We start from the raw sequence: 22,879 nt of genomic DNA, 5'->3' as shown, positions 1-22,879 counted from the left end.
TCCTAGTATTTTAGGTTATTTCCAATTATTCCTATTGAGGTGGCCCTATCTTTTATTGAGGTTGAGATTGTGGATATTGGAAATAACCTTTCTCCTATTGAGGTGGAGATGGATGTTGTGGTTTTTAATGGCAAGAGCTGGTGCGAGGTTGTTGAATCTTTCGTAGCTAGTTGTGAAGATGGATGTGGGTTTTCCCGCGGGGGCTCTGCTTTGTTCCTCAACATTGGGCTCTCTCATGTCACATGTTTTTGGATGTTGATGGGCAGGTGACCTGTGATCTTTTGTCTTAGGGCCTTCCTCAGTGATGAGGTGGTTTTGTCCTTTTCCTCTTTTGTGGGTTCTGAGGAAGGGAGGATGTAGTAGTTTTGGGGTTTCGAAATCTCTTCAGGATTTTCTATTTTTCTTTCATGCCTATCTAATGTTGTGCTTTTTGGTAGTGAATGGGGGTTTTGGGCAGCTAGTTTATGCTTTCTTCAAGCCTATTGAGGTGGTCCTCTTTCCTATAGAGGGAAGGAGATGGTTTTTTAGAGCTTTCTAGCTACTGTAATTGACATTTCTAGGTGAGGTTGCCTTCATTCCCCCCTATTTTATTATTTTCAAGAGGTTCTCGAGTCCTGGTAGAAACCCAGAGGTTTGGTTTATGGTGGGTGTGGTTTTTTTTGCTATATTTTTTCCACCCTCGTTCTGTCTTTGTGGCTGGCCTTCTTGTGTCTTTCTTAGCTTCCTCCTATTTCCCAGGTTCTTCGTATTGAGGTGGATGGTGCTGGAGGTTACCTTTCTTCTTTTGAGGTGGAGTTGGGTGTTATGTTTGTGACTTAGAGGTGTTGTGGGAACTTTGAGGAGGCCCTATTTCTTGGTTGCTTGGGAGCTGCGAATAATCTTATTAATGGTCTTTCTCCTTTCCCACCTATGGAGGTGGTGATTCTAGAGAATTTTCTGTGCGCTACCCTACTTGTTCTCAAGAGAAAGGTTATGGGAGCCTCTAAAAAACCCATGGTTTCAGGTTGTGGGAGCCTTAGAAAACCCACTCTCTTCAAGGTTGAGGGAGCCTAGAAAATCCATATGCTTTTTGCTTTTATCAGGGACAAGCTGGATGCTGGCAGTTTTCAAGGGTTCAGTTTGGCCAGTTTTTGTTTTTGGTTGGGGCTGTAATGCATGCTAGAATTCATAATCAAATAAACAAAGCTATCAATTAGAAACACAAGGGAAATCACAAATCCCTGTCTAATTAACAAATCTAACAAACTAGACAATGAAATAATGCAATCATCAAGCAAAACATGAATTAAGAATGAAATCAATTCAGATAAAACTCCCTATTCGAAGATGTGCATATTGCTTCCATTGCTCTTCTTCTCTTCGTGGTATGATGGCTCTCAGATATTGCATTGGTAACCTACAAGTGACACAAAGATTCGAAGTTCATGATTCAGAGTAAAGATTGAGGGGGATTAAGAATGAAGATTGGATGCTCAATTTATAGAAAATTGGAGAAGATTGATTGAAAGCTGGAACAAAATGATCAAGAGGTGTAAACTCAGGTGAGCTCAAATGCAATTTGATAGTTGAACTATTGATTGTAGGAGTCAAACTCAATAGATTGAATAGATTAAAGGAGTCAACTAACTGTTGAAAGAGTTAACTGAAGGAAGAAAAAGAATGATTGGAGGAAATAAAGAAGATGACATAGAGAGCTAAATTTAGAACAAGCTAACTAAAGGATGGAAATAGAAGTTGGAGAGATAAATGATTTAATTAATTAATTTAGCATGTTCTTGCATTTAGATTTAAATTATTAATTTAATCTTTGCATGAGATTTTAATTCAAATAAGTGAATTTATTTAATTCAATTTAGCATTTGAATATATTTAGAACTTGACTTTGATTTTCAATTTGGCTTTGAAATCATGCACATGTATTTAAATTTCGAAGAAATTAGAAGAATATGAAATTAAATGAAATTAGAATTTGGGGATTTGGAATTGGAAGAATTAATTAGCTAATTAAATAATTTAAAGAAACTATTTAATTATTTAGAAATGGAATTTAATTAAATAATAAAGACTATTTACTCATAATTAATTAAATAATAAATATTTAATAAATATTTAGAAGAGAGTTAATGATTAGATGATTAGAGATAGAAATTGAGAATTAATTTATTTAAATAATAAAAATTATTTAAATTGGGGAATTAAACATAATTAATTAGCTAATTAAATAATTTAAAGAAACTATTTAATTATTTAGAAATTAAATTTAATTAAATAATAAAGATTATTTAAATTAAGGAAAATAAATCACAATTAATTAAATAATAAATATTTAATTAATATTTAGAAGAGGGTTGAATGATTAGATGATTGAGAGATAGAAATTGAATAACTAGTTTATTTAAATAATAAATATTATTTAAATTGGGGAATTAATCACAATTAATTAAATAATTAATATATAAGAAAATAGTTAAAAATGATTAGATGATGAAAGAATAATAAATAGAATAATTAGTAAGATGATGAGGAAATATGAAATTAGAAGAATAAGATTAATTAACTTAATTAAAGAATTAAAGAATTATTTAACTAATTAGAGGAATAATTAGTACATGATCAATGAGACATTTTTAGGTGTCTACATTTGCCCCTCTTTGAGACAATGTCGAAATGACATTGTTTCAAAGAAAACGAAAAATTCTGCCCCAATATGCCCTGATGATACTTAGGGTGTAATGCCCCCTCAAGAGATTGTTTGTGCACTAAAGACATGAATGATCTCTCAAAAAAAGAAGAATGTAAGATAAAAGATAGAAGAATGGTTAGTTGATTAGAGATAGAGATAGGTGATGTGAAGATGATATTAAGATAGAATATGAGAAAATAGATTGATGAAATAGAATAATGTTAGATGATATAAAATGATTAAGAAAGAGATGATGAGAAAACAATGTTTAGAAAGAATACGATTTAGAGAGAAGATGGGAAATCAACAAACTATCAATAAGAAAATGAGATGAGAATGAGAATGAAATTGAATGAATCACGAACCTGTGTCACATATTTTATTGGGTCAATATATATTCATCACTGAGCCTTATTATTGAACAATGGAGCTTAGCACATCAGGGTATAAGGAACCAAGATGTAAAGATATCTCATTGAAGAAACAAACACGTAGTAGACAAGCAACAAACAAAGAAAAATATAATACCCATCATGGCTCCTCTAGTCACTTGTGGACATCCTTGAGTAGCATAGGAACATAATCTATCGCCAAATGATAAAAAGATAAAGACTGACCCAGACAAAATTCAGCAGCTATACTGACCTTGTGCCTTCATTCTCAATTGTTTGATGTGATGGTTGATAATGTTTGATCTCAGAAAGTTGTGGACCCTGTTTAAGACTGACCTGTCTGATTTCGAGTGTATCCTCTTTTGTTTAAGACAAGATAATGATCACTTTGATATGGATATGATATGATTGATAAGACAGTTTGATCAGTTGATTGCAGATGTTTGACTAGATAGTCGTATCCTTTGTTAACTTCGTATGAAATGTTTGCTAGATATCTGCTAGGGTATTTGTTTCTTACAAGACATGTTATTGCAAGTTTTTTGATTGATTGATTTTCGATTTTTAGTTCTTTTCCAAGAGCTTTTTCGATGTTTTTGGATTATGTAGGTAGATTTTTTAATGTTTTTGTTTGGTTTTTTCAGGATCGTATTTGGATGTTTTTGTTTGATTTTTTCAGAATTGTATTTGAATGTTTTTGGTATATTTTTTCAGGACATTATACGGATGTTTTTGGTTGATTTTGAGGTTTTCAATGTTTTTTTTTGGACTTTTTCAGGACTTTATCTGATTTTTTGGATTTTTTCAGGACTTTATCTAATTTTTTGGATTTTTTCAAGACTTTATCTGATTTTTTGGATTTTTTCAAGACTTTATCTGATTTTTTGGATTTTTTAAGGACTTTATCTGATTTTTTGGATTTTTTCAGGACTTTATCTGACTTTTTGGATTTTTTCAAGACTTTATCTGATTTTTTGGATTTTTTCAAAACTTTATCTAATTTTTTGGATATTTTTAGTTATGCTTCCAATGTGCAGACCCATATGACATGATGATCTGTAGAATGCATGTGGAGATAAAGAATTTTTTTACATGACCTATGTGAATGCAACATGCAGGATGAAGATGCCTTTCCTATTCAAACAAGGTTAACTGTGTTTGTTTTTGCGTTTGTAATACACCAATAGAAATAGAGGTGAAAAACATTTCATAGATAAGTGGTCAATCGATCTTTAAAGTCCTTCAGAACATTTAGCTCAACACACTTAGTGACTAGGATTTACAAATGGAGATGCGGAAAACTTCCCCACTGGTTCTTGAAACTTTGATCTTCTTTTGCCCATGTGTGTGCAGATGAGTTAATTCTTGCTCTTGTGTTCACTAAAGATCCTTAGCATCCTATATGACTAGCTATGTGGATTATTCTAACTTCAAAAGCATCCCGAATAGAGCCTCGCTGCCAGCAAACCTTGAGAGCTCTGACGAGGTTATAGACTATAATTTCTCAAATATTGCTCCATTGCCAATAGGCGTTCATAGTTCTAATGGAGTTACTTGCATGTTCCCATAGTCAAGCTTTTTATCGTATTTGTATACATGATATTTCAGTTATGTATCATTGCTCTTTTTGCCTTTAGATGGATATTTGGCATAGCTCTTTTTTAGTTTTATTTTCTTGCCTTGACTTGTAAGTAATGAAACTTACTTAGGTGTGACAATTACAGCTGTGCTGAAGTAGAATTTTAGATTTTTCACTAGTCATATGATCAACTAGGTGTCTAGAATGAATGTAGAGATTTATTGTGTTTGAGATATAACAATTGATAGATTGTGGGTTACCAAGTCTCAAATAGTGAAATCACTACCCAACCATAAGTAAAATGTTGTCATAGGGTAATGTTGAGAATGAATGACTTTAGAACCCCAAAGACTTCATGTCTGAATATCTAAGAAAGGCGATGACCCTTGTTTTATTGATGCTGCTATATGAAAATTTGGAGTTTTTGAGAATGCGATGCATTTGAAAAGAAACTATTTGTAATGCAATGTTTTGAATGATATGATATGCAATGCGAAAAGTAAAACCTAAACTACACAACCCTTTAGGTACAATATTTGTGTAGGTAGTTCATTGGTCTTTATTTGAAAAGTCGGATAAAGATGTATTTTCCAATAGGATATAAGGACTCAACTAAGTGTATATGTTCAACATCTCCAATGTTGATTTTCTTATTTTTTGGATTTTGTGGATCATCGTAAGGAAATCTAGCTCTAGAACCCATGAATTTAGCTATAGCCTTATCATTTTCAAGGAAATCCAACTATGGTAGATTCTCTTTCCCCCAATCTATCAAGTGTGAGTGTATGAGAAAATTATTTTTGGTTTCAATGTTGTGACATGAGCGGGTGTTATGCTTGTTTTTATTGATGCACTTGAAGAGGATGACAAAGTCAACCAGGTGTTGATCTCATTAATTGGTGTTACGATTGTGCTTGAACAAGATGATGAAACAATTGTTGACAAGTTGTTCTGTGTAGTATGATCTGGATTCATGATTTGATTTATAAGGGGTTTATGAATAACTTGTGTATAGGGATTGGGATCATGAGGAGAAATGACAAGTTTATTTAAGAGGAAATCTTGTGAAGAACATGGAAGATTATGACATGGAGATGAAGGGATGGAGGGACCTTGATTAGGATTTGGAGAAATAATAGGATCATGTTTAGGAAATTAAGGTAAAGGTATGATTTGATCTTGGTTTGTAAAGGGATTATTAGGGAGGATGGAAGAGATGTCTTGATTTTGTTTAGGAGGTGGATGTTGGATGGGACTTGAAAGGACACTTTGTTCTTGAGATGGAAGGGTGTCATTATGAATGGAATAGAAAAGAGCAAGGGGATCATCATAAGATTCTTGGTCAATGGGATCTTGATCAAAAATTGGGTTGGATGGAAGTGGTTGTTCTTGATCTTGATTTGTTTCAGGGTCCATTTCTTCTGATTTTGGATCATCATCTTGACATGAGGAAGGAGTTTGGATATTCATGGGAGATTCTTGGAATGTTTCAACCTTTTGATTTGATGAGAAAGGATTTTGAATGAGACTCTCTAAATCATGACTTGGATTGGATTGGTTTTGTACGATGGATAGGCCTTGGGAGGTTGTGTTATTAGATAGAGATGGCATGGATTGGTTTTGTGTGATTAGGGGATAATGAAATGGTGGATAGATATGGTTGATTTGGGCTTTGGTTGAAAGGGATTTGATTTTGGGTGAGAGATGTTCGATTTTGGGTGAAAGTTGTTTGATTTTGGTTAAATGAATTTTGATTTGGACTTTGGTTGAAAGGGGTTTGATTTTGGTTGAATGAGGTTTGATTTTGGTTGAATGAATTTTGATTTGGACATTGGTTGAAAAGGGTGTGATTTTGGTTGAATGCATTTTGATTTGGACATTGGTTGAAAAGGGTGTGATTCTGGTTGAACAAGGTTTGAATGTTGGGTTGATATGAATTTTGATTTGGACTTTGGTTGAAATGGGTTTGATTTTGGTTGAATGAGGTTTGAATGTTGGGTTGATATGAATTTTGATTTGGAATTTGGTTGAAAAAGGTTTGAATGTTGGGTTGATGTGATTGGTATGATTGATGTAGTGGGTTGAAAGAAAAAGGAGGGTTACATGACTCTAATGTTGGTTGAATTGAGGTAGGAATGCTTTTGTTGAAGAACGAAGGTTGGCATGTTTGAATGGTCTCACAAGAACTAGAAGGTTGGTTTGATACTAATCCCCTCATGGCTATCACTTCTCTCATCATGTTTTCTAACCAGCCCCTATGGTTGTTCGGACTAGCCATGTCTGTCACTTGTTGTTGCAAAGTTTTAATTTTCTGAGCTAATATTTCTATGGATGGCGATGTAATAGGAATGGAAGGGATGAATCCTCCACCTTCCCTACAAAATGTATAATTCCAATCCATGATGTTTGCTAGTTTGGTTTGGACCTAGGATCACAACATGCAAGATATTTTCTCCATTTCTCTGGATGTGATAATGTTTGATTTAACTTGACCAACTTGTTTGAGTTGAGGTTGAGTTTGATTGATCCTCTTATTGTGTTTTGGACATTTGGGGTATGATTTTATAGGATGATTGTGCAAATGATGATGAACTAAGACAGACGTATATGAGGTCTAGATGAAGACGTAGATGATAATGTAGGACTATGTAACTAATATGGATGATAATGCAAAAGACTTAGGATGATAATGAGGACGTGTGTGGGACTATGCAAAAGAAGTAGGCGATAATGAGGACATAAGTGGGACCATGCAAAAGATGTAGGACGATAATGAGGATGTAAGAGGGACTATGCAAAAGATATAGGATGATAATGAGGATGTGATTGGGACCATGCAAAAGATGTAGGACGATAATAAGGATGTGATTGGGACCATGCAAAAGACGTAGGATGATAATAAGGACATGATTGGGACTATGAAAAATACGTAGGACGATAATAAGGACATGATTGGGACTATGAAAAAGACTATGTAAGGCACTGCCTATGGTCACAAGTATGTAAGGACTTTTGAGTTTTGGTTTCAAAATGGACTTTGTTTTCTGTAACTTTGTGTGTGGGACAATGTTTTGTAGTTTTCCAAATCTGAGAACAATTGCTGGTAGGTATGTATAGTTGACTGACTCAATTTTCAAACAATCTCAGAAAATTCAGAGATACATGGGATAGGGCCTAAAATAGCCCAAGGGACTGACTCGATACTGGTCTAGTACAATGATACATAAAAAAGCATGGAAAACAGTCTTAGGCTGGATATTGGACACCATTCAGTGAGGCCCTTAGAATAAAATACGAAAACAAAATGAACAGATAGAGAGTCTGGTAGCACTAGCTCCACTCCATGGCACACAGTTCTTAGGCATGCCAATCTCTCTTACCCCAAAGATCCGAAGATCTTTTAGTCGAGGGATTCCTATATCATAGTGTAAGGTACATGAAGGGTATCTATGGGGTACGATCCGCACTCCCGAAACCATTGAATGTAGGATTTTTGGCAACTAATTTGGTTCTTAGTATTAGGTTTCGAGGGGTCACGATCCAACTATGGATTCTTAGAGAAAGCCACTTAAGACTTTAATTGAGCTTATCGGTGCAGGGAAGGCCCCCACATATGTGGAATTCACTCAACACTCTAGCCGCCTGACCAGTATATTTATATAGTGGCTCAAAAAACCTGCTCGAGAGTACGCTGGGAGAGATGATAGCCCCAACACATGCCAATTCAAAGTACCTCTGTGGGGTGATGAAATCTCCAGTCAAAGATACCCCAGACACAATAAAAAGTTATTTTCCTTTAAGAAAATGAAAAATGATTTAATCTAATGCAGCCTAATTCATGTTCTTTTTATATCCCAAATTTAGGTGTTAGATCTGCATGTGCATGTCAATTTTAAACACCAAATCCAATAATGAAGGCATACATGTCAATTTTAACCATTTGTTTGATTTTTAAGCACCAAAAACCAAGTGTGAGATACACGCATGTCAATTTTAGCTCATGCTCATTTTAAGCACCAACAACAAAGTGTGAGATTATCCATGCATGTCAATTTTAATTGTTGTTGATTTTAAGCACTAAAAATTGAAGTGTGAGCTGTGCATGCATGTCCTTTTTAACTGTTGTTGATTTTAAGCACTAAAAATTGAAGTGTGAGGTGTGCATGCAAAATTACTAATCTAATCCTCTCTGCAAATCCGCCATAGGCTGTAAACAGAAGATTATTAGTAAAATTAAACCATCAAAAAAAAGAAACCCAAAACTTGACAGAGGCGATTGCGTGATAATACCTGAGCGGATGCTTAATACTTACTGATCCAATGCGTAACTCTGACAGACTGAATGCGTAAACATGACACTGAATGCATGACGATATTTGCATGATTGCATAGCAATAACAGCTCAATTGCGTGATAGAATGCAGACAACAAAAAAATAAAATAAATTAACCACTAAAGAAAATTAAACTCTATCAAGAATCTGCACAACCAATTGTGAAGCCCTAACCAAATCTCGCATCATCCACTCAATATTGATTAGATCATATTTAACTGTATAGGAAAGAACTAGGCTATTATATCTGTCTAAGGCTAGTTGTTCTTCTGAATCCTGTATCAATTTTTCTACTTGGAGAAATTTTTGATATCGTTTAGCTTCCCTCCTTTGTTGTTTCGTCCTTCTCGCACCTGAAATTTTGAATTGAACTTTTCTTGCCATAAACTTTGTTAATCAAATCCTGAAGTAAAAAGAAATTTTGATTCTAGATTACCCAAATTTAAGACAAAATTATATAGAAGCACTAATAGACAGAAGAAAAAAATAAAACAACAATTAACCTGACGAATGCGTAACGCAGAAAGGTTGATTGCGTGATCTGTACAGGTCGATTGCATGGCCCTGTCTAAGCGAATGCATGACCCCGAAGGGTCAAAAACGTAATTCTGTCTATGCAATTGTGTGATGATGTAAGTTTGATTGCATGACAGAAAATATTTTCTTGAAATTCATGCAACCTGCAAAAAAAAAAAAAATTCCACACAATCTGCAAAAATCACATAGAACACAGAAAAAAGGTTAAATTGTTGTTAGTTCACGTCGGGTTCACCAAAATGTAACGCATGCTAGAATTCATCTTCAAATAAACAAAGCTATCAATTAGAAACACCAGGGAAATCATGAATCCCTGTCTAATTAACAAATCTAACAAACTAGACAATGAAATAATGCAATCATCAAGCAAAATAGGAATTAAGAATGAAATCAATTCAAATAAAACTCCCTATTCCAAGATGTGCATATTGCTTCCATTGCTCTTCTTCTCTTCATGGTATGATGGCTCTCAGATATTGCGCTGGTAACCTGCAAGTGACACAAAGATTTGAAGTTCGTGATTTAGAGTAAAGATTGAGGAGGATTAAGAATGAAGATTGGATGCTCAATTTATGGAAATTTGGAGAAGATTGATTGAAAGGTGGAATAGAATGATTAAGAGGAGTAAACTCAGGTGAGCTCAAATGCAATTTGATAGTTGAACTATTGATTGTAGGAGTGGAACTCAATAGATTGAATAGATTAAAGGAGTCAACTGATTGATGAAAGAGTTAACTGAAGGAAGAAAAAGAATGATTGGAGGAAATAAAGAAGATTACACAGAGAGCTAAATTTAGAAAAAGCTAACTGAAGGATGGAAATAGAAGTTGGAGAGATAAATGATTTAATTAATTAATTTAGCATGTGCTTGCATTTAGATTTAAATTATTAATTTAATCTTTGCATGAGATTTTAATTCAAATAATTGAATTTATTTAATTCAATTTAGCATTTGAATATATTTAGAACTTGACTTTGATTTTCAATTTGGTTTTTGAAATCATGCACATGTATTTAAATTTGGAAGAAATTAGAAGAATATAAAATTAAATGAAATTAGAATTTGGGGATTTGGAATTGGAAGAATTAATTAGCTAATTAAATAATTTAAAGAAACTATTTAATTATTTAGAAATGGAATTTAATTAAATAATAAAGACTATTTAATCACAATTAATTAAATATTAAATATTTAATTAATATTTAGAAGAGAGTTAATGATTAGATGATTAGAGATAGAAATTGAGAATCAATTTATTTAAATAATAAAAATTATTTAAATTGGGGAATTAAACATAATTAATTAGCTAATTAAATAATTTAAAGAAACTATTTAATTATTTAGAAATTGAATTTAATTAAATAATAAAAATTATTTAAATTAAGAGAAATAAATCACAATTAATTAAATAATAAATATTTAATTAATATTTAGAAGAGGGTTGAATGATTAGCTGATTGAGAGATAGAAATTGAATAATTAGTTTATTTAAATAATAAATATTATTTAAATTGGGGAATTAATCATAATTAATTAAATAATAAATATTTAATTAATATATAAGAAAATTGTTTAAAATGATTAGATGATGAAAGAATAATAAATAGAATAATTAGTAAGATGATGAGGAAATATGAAACTAGAAGAATAAGATTAATTAACTTAATTAAAGAATTAAAGAATTATTTAACTAATTAGAGGAATAATTAGTACATGATCAATGAGACATTTTTAGGTGTCTACAGGGACCACACTTTGATTATGACCTGGAGATTCTTTTACAAGTTTTGAGAGCCCAAAAATCCCTTTTTATGTGGGTTTTGGAAGCCCTTTCAAAACCCAAAATGTTGATGGTTGTGGGAGTCAATTCAAAACCCAATTCTGGTTGTGGGAGCCTTGTAAAACCCATTAATTAGGTTATGGGTTCTTGGAAAAACTCTAGGTTTCTATTGAAGGTTAAGAGAGCCTTGATAAAACCCTTGTGCTAGTAGTTATTGGCTTTAGCCACTTCCTGTTTTAGCTAGGTTTCATTGATTTATCTCTATTGTGTTGGAGTTGTTGGATATGGTTTTTCTTTGCTGCTGATAGGGTATGTTGTTGTCATTGATGTCAACATATTCTCATGACTTATTTTGGTGAGTTTCGGAAGATCTTTTAATCTGGCTTTGTAGTTTGGTTATGCTGATCACTATTTTGCAGAATCTGGTATTTCCTCTGGTATATTCCGGTGTCATCAAATCTTGTATTGAGATTTAGGGATATTGTTTGGGATGATATTATGTATCTTCATTTCAGATGGTTTGTGATTTGGTGCTCTGCAAGTTATCTTTCTTTGTGGCAGTTGTTGATTGGTTATGTTTTGAGCTTTCTGATGTTGATTGATGAAGATTTGATAAGTGGACAAGTTATTTATCTTCCAGTGCTTAGTTTGTGCTGAGATTGGTGTTGCAGAGAAGACAACTGTGCTTGACCAAAAACTTTATCAGATATTTGTAGTTTCTATCATTGCAATTCATTTCTTCTAGATTGTAGTCTGAATCATATTGTAAGTCATTGAGAATTCCCTAAGGGTTGTAGCCTTTCAGGTAAATATCTTTTGAGCAGTGAGCTCTAGGGAGTGTGCCTGAATGCATGCATGTTTATTATTGTAATATTTTCACATACTATTGTAGAGTATCATCTTACTATGGGTAGGTTCCCACCATGGTTTTTCCCTTAACTGAGTTTTTGACATCAAAATATTTGTGTTGTGTGTTGTGGTGTTAATTTTCTTATCTATTTATTGCTGCAGTTTATCAATTTATGTTTTGGAGTTTAATTTTTCTATATCGAGTAAAGATTGATTCACCCCCACCCTCTCAGTATTCCTTCTTGACTACTGCAAACAATTGGTATCAGAGCTAGATCCTCTGGTAGAATCTTAATCGCTTGAGGAGATCCAAGATGATAACTCAAGGTATTCTTTTCAAGAAGGACATTCTGAGGTTTGATGGAAGTAACTATACTATATGAAAGAACCGAATGGAGGTGCACTTGAAATGCTTTTGAGAGGATTACTAGAAGATTACTAAGAATGTCTATGTTGCTCCTCAGAATGGACCATCTACTCCTGATGAGGTTAAGGAAGAAGAATATAAAATCAAAGCAATGAAAGCATTGCTTAGTGCCCTTACTGATTTTGAAATGACAAATGTTATGGGACTTCAAACTGCACATGAGATCTAGGAGAAGCTTGAGATCCTGTATGAAGGTGATAGTCGAGTGAAAGTTGATAAGTTGTAGAGTTTGAAAGGAAAGTATAATACATTGAAGATGGGAGATGATGAGAACATACATTCATACATGGCTAAGGTGAATGTACTTGTTCTTGGTATCAAGTGTGTAGGTGGAAAGATTGAGGAAGATGAGATTGCTGCCAAGGTGCTAAGATCTTTTCATCCTACTTATAAACATAAGGTTGCTACTATTGATGAGATCCAAAGTGTGACTACAGTGACCAGAGATGTGTTGGTTGGAAAACTTGCTGCATTTGAGATGAGTGAATTCGGAGAATCACATGGAAAGTCTGATACTACATTTAAAGTATCAACATCTATATCTGGTAAGAAGAAATATGATCTTGATGAGTGCAGGATATCCAGATATGAAAGAGAAAGAAGATAAATAATAGAGCAAGAAATAGAGCTTGATGAGCTTGAAGCATTGATTGCCCAGAGATTGCCTAAAGGTGGAGGTAAGTATGATGGGAAGTTGCCCTTGAAATATTTTTCTTGTAATAAGATAGGACATTTTGTTTCTAGATGCCCAGAGAGAATGGGTAAGTATGGCAGACATGATAAGTTTGATAAGAATGATAGGAATGATAGATATGAGAAGCATGACAAGTATGATAAGCCTTATAAGTCTAACCGGAAGTTTAGGAACTAGAAGAACTATTATTATATTATAGATGAAGGTGTTACAAATGATGAATCATAAAGAGATGAAGTTGTGTTTATTGCCATTAAAGAAGATAGACCTGCACCTATTGATTCTACTAGTTGTTCTGTTGAGGAGAAAGATTTGGCTGCTAAGGTAGAAGAAAAGGGTGAATGTGTGATTGACAATGGTTGCTCACCTCATATGATCAATGATTAAATCAAATTTGTAAGCATGGAAAGGTATGATGGTGGAGTAGTTAGATTTGGAGATGACAAAGGTTGCGTGATGCATGAGAGAGGTTCTATTTATTTTGATGGTAAGCATAACACTGATGATGTGTTTTATGTTGAACGTTTGAAGCACAATATTTTGAGTATTGGACAGATGGTTGATAAGGGTCATGATCTACAATTTAAGGATGGAAAATGCAAGATCTTAAATGTCTCCGGTATAGAGATTGCATGCGGGACTAAGAATGAAGGTAACATTTTTCATTTGAATGCTGGTGAGAAAATTTGTTTGATTGCTAAGACAGATGAGAGTTGGTTGTGGCATAGGAGGATGTGTCATTTAAAATTTCTTTCATTGATTAAGATCAGTTCTACACAAGTTGTTAGAGATCTGCCTGATATTGGTAAACCTGTTAATCCGATATGTAAGGAATGTCAGTTAGGTAAGCAAACAAAGATTTATTTCAAGAGTAAACAATATACATCTAATGGATTGCTAAATCTTGTGCATACTAACCTATGTGGACCTACAAATGTTAGAAGTGTACAGGGTGATAGATACTTTATGCTGCTAATTGATGATTATTCTAGGATGATGTGGGTTGTCTTCTTGAAGGAAAAATTAGAAACATTTGAGAAATTTAAGATATTCAAAGCTAAAGTTGAAATTGAGTCCAAATTGAAGCTAAAGTGTCTGAGATCTAATAGAGGTGAATAATTTTGTTTCAGTGAGTTCAATTCATTCTTTAAGATGCATGGAATCAGAAGACATCTATCTGCTCCTAGAACCCCACAACAGAATGGAGTTGTTGAGAGGAAGAACCATACTATTTTGGAGGCTGCAAGAACTATGTTGATTGAAGGAAATGTTTTGAAGGTCTACTAGAGAGAAGCTATTAGCACCGTAGTCTATACATTTAACATAGTTCATATCAAAGGTGATACCGATAAGACCCCTTATGAGCTTTGGTTTGGTCACGTTCCTATTGTGAAATATTTCAAAGTTTTTGGTAGAAAATGTTATATCAAGAGATGAGGATATTGGAAAGTTTGATACTAGAATTGATGAAGGTATCTTTTTGGGATATTATACAAAGAGAAAAGCCTACCCATGCTATAAAAAGAGACTAAGAAAGATAGTTTAGAGTGCAAATGTGAAGGTAGACAAGAACCTTGGAAAAGAGATTAGAGCTTATGATTATGGTCAACATATTATTTTAGCTCCTATTTAGCCTGAAAAGCCTAAGCAGAATGAACCAGTAGAGAATGTTAATCCGGATGCTTCTGCTACTGGTGAATATGTGGAGGAACCTGAGGATCAGAACAAACATAAGACTTTGAGGTATGTTAAATTGAATCATTCTGAGAATTATATTATTGGTGATAAGAATAAAAGTGTGATAACTAGAAGAAGGTTAGCTATAGAAGAAGTATGTTTGATTACTTTTTCTCTAGTTGGTAGAATTGAAGCTATTAGATTGTTACTTGCTTATGCTTCCTATAAAGATTTCAAGGTTTATCAAATGGATATCAAATTTGCATTTTTGAATGGTAATCTAGAGCAAGAGGCTTACATTGAGAAACCTGATGGATTTTCACTGTTGGATGATGGAGACATGGTATGTAAGCTAAAATAAGCACTTATGGATTGAAACAAGCTCCTAGAGCCTGGTATGCTAGATTAGAAAAATACTTGTTGAAATTGGGGTTTACTAAAAGTGTCGCTGATAGTAATCTGTACTTTAATATTGAAAATGCTAAAATTTTGATTGTTAAAGTCTTTCTCGATGACATTATCTTTGGTAGTGATGATGATATGAGTGTGAAGTTTGCTGGTGATATGCAGAAAGAATTTAAGATGTTTATGATTGGTGAGATGAATTTTTTCTTAGGTTTGCAGATTGCACAGACAAGAAAAGGTATCTTTATATCTCAAACCACGTATGTGAAGGAACTATTAAAGAAGTTTGGATCAGATGGTTTTAAACTGGTTGGAACTCCTATGGTCACTAGTTGCAAATTGTACAAAAATGATGAATCTCTAAAAGTTAATCAAATTTTTTACAGATCTATGGTTGGTGGACTGCTATATCTTACCCATACCAGGACTAACATTATGCATGTCATGTGTATGGCTGCTAGATATCAAGTTGATCCAAAGGAAGGTCATGTTACTGTCATTAAGAGGATATGAATATATCTAAAAGGAACTATGGATTATGGTTTCTGGTATTCAAAGAATGATGATTTCATGTTGTGTGCCTATACTGATGCAGTTTGGGCTGGTGATGTTGGTTACTTGAAGAGTACTATTAGTGGATCATTCTGTTTAGGTAAGAAATTTGTTTCATGGGCTAGCAAGAAACAAGATTCAGTATCCTTATCTATTGCTGAAGCTGAGTACATTGTTGCTCCTAGTAATTGCACTCAGATAGTTTGGATGAAGGAAATGTTGAAAGATGTCAGAGTTACCCATGATGAGCCTACTGTTATATACTATGATAATTTTAGTTCTATAAACATGTCAAATAATCCGGTGCACCATTCAAAGACTAAGCATATATCAATCAAATATAATCACTTGAGAGAGCAAGTCAGTGAAGAGAAGGTGAAGATGGAATATGTATCTACAAAGGAACAAATTGCTGATATTTTCACTAATCCTTTGCCTGCAGATGCATTTATTTACTTGAGAGACAAATTAGGGGTATCCACCCTTCCCGATGAGAACTAGATGCATTTAGTTGCATCAATCCAGTGAATTTTAGAGCCTTATTCTTTTATTTGGATTGATGAGTTGGTATTTCTCCTCTGTTGAAGTAGTATGTTGATTTGGTTACAAGTCTTAGGGGAGATAGATTCACATTTTTTTTTTGGAGATCATTGGCATTGCTATCAAAGGAGGGGAGAGATCATGTGAAAAAGGACATTATCTATCTTGATTTTAGGGAGATTTTGCTAGTGATATCTTCTTTCTTTGCATTGACAGTTTTTCACATTCATATGTTGCCATCAATACCAAAGGGGGAGATTGTTGGCATTGTTGGATATGGTTGTTCATGGCTGTTGCTAGGATATGTTGTTGTCATTGATTTCAACATATTCCTGTGACTTATTCCGATGAGTTTGGGAAGATCTTCTAATCTGGTTTTGTAGTTTTGTTATGCTAATCACTCTTTTGTAAAATTCAATATTTACTCTGGTATATTTTGGTGTGATCAGATCTTATAATAAGGTTTTGGGATATTATTTGGGATGTTCTTGTGTATCTTCATTTCAGATGGTTCATTATTTGGTGCTCTGCAAGTTATCTTTCTTTGTGGTAGTTGCTAATTGGTTGTGTTCTGAGCTTTCTGATGTTGATGGATGAAGATTTGATTTAAGTGGTGTTGGTGATGGTTCTACCATGATTGCTAGTGTTTCCTAGTGGTGTCCTATTTGTTTTAGTGACCCACATTGATTTTTGTGTGAGTTTTTGGTGGTTTTCATCAACCGGTGATGATTTTTGTGTTATACGGTTGATGTTGGCATGATTTTTGGTGGATGTGATCATTTGGGAATTTGAATTAGGTCCATGCTATGTGATGTAAATCATTGTATTGGTTTGGTGGTTGATCCTTGTATCGTGTAATGCAATTTATATAATTATGTGTTGAGGGTTGAGGGTTTAGCTGACCTTGTGATCAAGGTTGATGAATTATATATATATGTGTGTGTGTGTGTGTGTGTGTGTGTGTGTGTGTGTGTGTGTGTGTGTGTGTGTGTGTGTGTTATTCACTTAGTTTTGGGATTGCTTTTGTGTCTGCATTATCAGAGAGATATTTGTGTGCGAATAAGTGATTTATCCTTCGGTGTTGAGTTTGTGGTGGGATTGGTGTTGTAGAGCAGATAATTGCGCTTAACCAAAATTGTCATCAGGCATTTTTAGATGCTATCATTACAGTTGATTTCTTCTGGATTATACTCTGAATCATATTGTAACTCAGTGAGACTTCCTTGAGGGTTGTAGCCTTCCGAGCAAATATCTTTTGAGCAGTGAGCTCTAGGAAGTGTGCCTGAGTGCATGTGCATTCCCCATTGTAATATTTTCACATAATACTACAAAGTATAATCTTACTATGGGTAGGTTCCCACTGTGGTTTCCCTTAACTGGGTTTTCCACATCAAAATCTTGGTGTTGTGGTGTTAATTTGCTTATCTTTTCATTGTTGTATTTTATCAATTTATGTTTTGGAGTTTAATTTTTCTATATTCGGTGATGACTAATTCACCCCCCCCTCTCAGTCTTCCTTCTTGACTGTTACTAACATGTTGCTAGATTGGTTTTTGGTTGCTTTTTATCTTTCTTATATCTTTTGCAGTTGTTTGTTTCGGGTTTTGGATCATGATAAAATTTGAGGGTTTTGGGTCCCTTCAAAACCTATTGTAAGGGGTTTCAAGGCCCCTCAAAACGTATTTATCCTAATAAAAAACATATGTCTATTGATTACTACTTTAAATTTTTATGTTTTGAAATTGTATTCAGGAGTGAATGTGTGCATAAATGGCCCTTTATATTATTATTATTATTTTTGTATATGTTTTTATCAATGATATGGTATTTGTAATTACCACATCTTATAAAATCCACTTCCTACTACATGTTTTTATTGATGTCCACACCAACTTACAAAGTTATGATATGAGGAGAACAAGTTTTTGAGGCCTCTTTAACAAACCCATGTTTCTCAATATCTAAAATATGGTGGCAATGGGGTCTTAGTGCGGACCAATAACTTATTCATTTCAACCATTTCTAATTTTGATCATTCTATTGGGGAACAACGAACTAGGTTCAACTTTAGTTCTAAAGAAGAGGTGGACACTTTAGTTGATTGTTCCTTTTTTTATTTTACTTGATTAAATATGACTATGACTATGCAATATGTAAGACCTAGGTAAAGTGATAGGATATTGATAACATTCAACATTAATAGTATATATAAAATTAGAAGCCAACATAAAAGTACAAATCTAGAACTAGGAGACAAAGAAGAACGTATGATAGAAATATAGAGTATAATATGCTAGATTATGGAGGAAGGAATAGTAGTCTAAAGCTATCTTCATCAATATTAACTTTTGGATTTTGGATTAGGAGGCTCTATAGACCTCTCTCCAAAAACCAACCCAAAGGTGTCAGTAGCTAGAGTAATTTGATATAGGGGAGGAGTTTTTCCTTGTTTGAGGCTTGAGAATGTCTGTTACTATATTTAGTGTGCAGTTTTGTAACTCTTAGTTACATTGAATCAATACCCACACACACAAAAATATGGGAAAATATTGTGATGTATGGGGGCTTTCTTAAGTCAAACCCCGTGTTGGTGTTTCCACCTCTACTACAACAATCTTAGAGGAAAAAAGAGCTTACCCCTGGTAGGTAAACTTGAAGACCTTTTTAGAAATTATTGAAATGATAAAGATACCTTTGATATGAAACCATTATCTTGATGTCTCACACAATGTTTGATGTTTCTTGATGGATTTTGATGTTTGCTTTCATCATGGAGGAACACATATAACTTGATCATAATTGTTGAAACTTGAATTCTTGAATCCTTAATTGCATAATTTTTCTCAATTACATTGAATATGCTTGATTGAATTCTCAATTGAATTTTTAATAGATGTGTGAGATATGATAGATATGTTCAAATGAGAGAGGGGGTTGTATTTTTATGTAACTTACATATTTTTGTGTTTAATTTTTTGTTAAGGCCAACATTGGGGAACACTTCTCACTACTCACAAAGCTACCCATTATGATTTCAAATTTGGGGCCAAAATACTTGTATAGCGGCATTAGGTGCCCTAGTCTCAACATTCTAGGTTAGAAAAAGGTCATTGAGTAGGATGGCATTGAAATTCTAGAAATCGTCCTAAAACTGAGCTCAATCAAACATGAATTGAGAATATTAGGAATAACAACCAAAGTGAGTCCAAAGTGAGTGTTACTTGATAGGATGGGTTTATCTATTGTTTTCCCTTGTGTTTTGTGTAATCAGAAATTGGAATCGTCATCTCATCTTTTCCTTCATTGTGATTTTGCTCTAGGATGTTGGAATTGGTTTTTTGAGAAGCTAGGACGTCTTTTGTTACTAGTGGGGACCTTCTCTCTCACTTCAGAGCTTGGCCTCTCTTGTTTTACTCTTCTTTTTATGCCTGCCTTTGGATTATAGCTCCATCGATTATTGTTTGGAACATATGGTTAGAAATAAATACTAGGATCTTTAAAAATCATCCACTTCACTTTCTGATATTTTAGTCAAAATAGAGGCTTCTATCTCAGAGGTGGTCTTGTCATATATTCATAAGAATTTAGAAAATGTGACATCTTTTTCCCATTGGGATGGCATGATCACAAGGACATGGAAATCTCTGTCTAGCATACCTTCTCATGGGTCAGTTGCAAAGGTTATGGCTTTTAAAAATAAGAGAATTGTGGCTAGTTGGGCTCCTCCTCCTCGGGGTCATTTCAAACTCCATTTTGATGGTGATTCTAGGGGGAATGCAGGTATGTCTATGGCTGGGATGGCCATTTTTTATCATAATGCAGTCCTAATTGTTGATCAATGTCATGCTCTTGGGTCTCAATCAAACAATTTTGCTGAATGTCAAGCTTTGTCACTTGGGATTGATTTGGCTATTTCCCTTGGGATCAAACGTCTTTCCATCCAGGGGGATTCAATGGTTGTTATTCAAAGTGTGTTGAACTGCAAAAGTAATTTTGGGCATTTAAAGTACTTAATTGATCACAATTTGGAGAAATTAACCTTCTTTGATACTTATGTATTATCTCATTGTTTTTGAGAGATAAATAAACTGGCAGATTTTCTGGCTAATTTGGCTATTGACTCGGCTGCTATTCATGAGAATGTAGTAGTTGGTGACATTCCTCATGTCATCCTCTCCGGGTATACGCCACATCCCAAAGATTAAGTTATCTATTTTGAGTTATTATCTTCATTTCTTATTGAAGTATATATATTATCCTCTTCTCAAATTGTTTTGTATATGTTTGTCATGTGTTGATAGGAGGCTTTTACTTCTATTTTGTATATGGAGTATTTATACATTCCTATATCTGGGTTAGATGTTAATGTGTGTATTTCTTGAGGGATGGAGAGGTAATTTTCAGGTGGCAAAATTTTGTGTTAGTATCTTCATTTCTTACTGAAGTATACATATTATCCTCTCCTCAGTTCAGTTTGTATCTGTCCTTCATGTGTTGATAGGAGGTTTTTATTACTATCAGCATTTGGAGTATTTATACACTACTGCATTTGGGTTAGATGTTAATATGTGTACTTCTTAAGGATTGGAAAAGAATTATTTAGGTGGCAGCATGTAAACAACTTTTTCATGATTGGGATACTCACTCATGAATCGGCTTAATTATATGGGCATAATATTAAATTTCATCATCGGTTTCATTTGCTTGAGATATACATGTCATCCTCCTCTTGGTTTAGATTATTTTTACATCACATGTGTAAACCGTCCTATGCATACATATGGGGTGTTGGTATATTTTTTCGTGCAGACGGATGGGGTGTATATCCTGGGTGCTACGGGTGAATTTGTTTTTTTGTGGCTTATGGAATTTTCCTCTAATGTTTTCCGATATTGATTTGACCTTATGTCTTATTAGTAATATCTTCATTTATTATGTGTTTTGGTTGTGGCATGTGTGTTTGGTGTAGTCCTTATCTCCAACCCTTCACTATTTTTTTGCATGCTTTCATCTCCTCAAGCCGTCAGCACGTTTTCTAAGGTTTTATTTTTTGATGCAAATATCATTGAGCTGACCGCCTTGTGCATGTTCGGGTCTGACAGATTTGGCTTACGGATTATTTATTTTTAAATAGATGGTATCCTTACTTGTAGGATAATCACTTACGGGTTTTAGTGGAAGGATTTCGCATTCATGCGAATTAATTCAAGCATGCTTCAAATGGATTTTTTCAGTATCTTTATGGGAAATTCAGGACATTTTCTATTTCAAATACATTTCTCTATCATTTTCAAAAATCAGTTCCTTGTTTATTTCTAGTTTTCGGTGCTCTTCATCCTACAAATGCCTTCCTCTTTGCTTGTTGGAGTTTATAGAGTGGTTTTAGAAGCTCGATCATTGGGGGAAGAAGATGCAATTAAGGATAATTTTGTTAAACTTGGCAAGGTTTTCAGTCTGTTTACTCTTACAGTGAACTTTGAGTTTCACAGGCTTTTGGGATGTCGGTCGTTACAAGTTGGTCATCAAGTTTCTTATGATGAGCTTCTCTCTCATTTTCTTACTATTTGTTTTTATGTTCTCCTTGATATGGATTTGGTTTGCCTCTTGGTATCCATGATTGTCTTCCCAATAGTGTGCAATTGGGAGTTGGTCTCTCTTGCATTGGCTAGTTATCAGTTTGATATGGGTTCTTTTTATTATGGGGGTTTTCTTCCTCACCATGATCTTTTGGCTAATGGCTGGTATGGTCATTTGCTTCATCAGTTACGTATGGGATTGATATGCGATTCCTTGGAAAATACTAGAGCCTCTATGGATTTTTTGTTGTACTTGGCTCCTGACCATTATGTGGATAAAGCATGGGTTGTTTTTCAGGCTTTACATTCATTAATCTCTTTGGGATTTTTATGCTCAGCTCCTTCTTGCATGGCATTCCCTCTAAGGGTGATTCCTCCTCCGTCCTCTTCTCATGAGCCACCGAATGAGAGCTCTAGTACTTGGTTTTTGGACAACTAACATATTTTCTCTTTTGTAGCTGGTAGTATGGTTTTTTATAGGAATGAAGGCTACATGGCTTCTTTTTGGTTCGAAATGGTTAGCTATGGTCCTGACAAAGAATTTTCTCTTATTCATCTGCCTTGTGGTTCTTCATGTTCATCTCTTCTTCAGTTGGAGTAATTCTGGTTTGAAGTTGTCCTATGGGACTTTTGTAAAAAATATCAAAAATAGGAGGGTGGGGGTTTCATCAGTATATATATTGTAAAGGGTACTATATATGTTTGTTAAGTCTTAATATGGCTACAACTAGAGGTTTTCTTGTGGGTTCTTTCCTGCCGGTATGCCATGTCTAAATCCAATGTAAACTCTTTATCATTAATATATAGTTCAATGGATTTTCCACTTTTATTTTTTTTTAAATAAAAATATAATA

The 22,879-nt window shown here is 34.0% G+C and overlaps 1 pseudogene; it reads left to right on the top strand.

Moving 5' to 3' along the window:
- The window catches only part of LOC131859862 (alpha pinene synthase, chloroplastic-like), a 39,903-nt pseudogene that overhangs the window by 554 nt on the left and 16,470 nt on the right, over positions 1-22,879 (top strand).

Source organism: Cryptomeria japonica, chromosome 2 (assembly GCF_030272615.1).
Source record: "Cryptomeria japonica chromosome 2, Sugi_1.0, whole genome shotgun sequence".
NCBI classification, from domain to species: domain Eukaryota; kingdom Viridiplantae; phylum Streptophyta; class Pinopsida; order Cupressales; family Cupressaceae; genus Cryptomeria; species Cryptomeria japonica.
The sequence above is the reverse complement of the archived record's forward strand: the minus strand, read 5'-3'. Positions and strand labels throughout refer to the sequence as shown.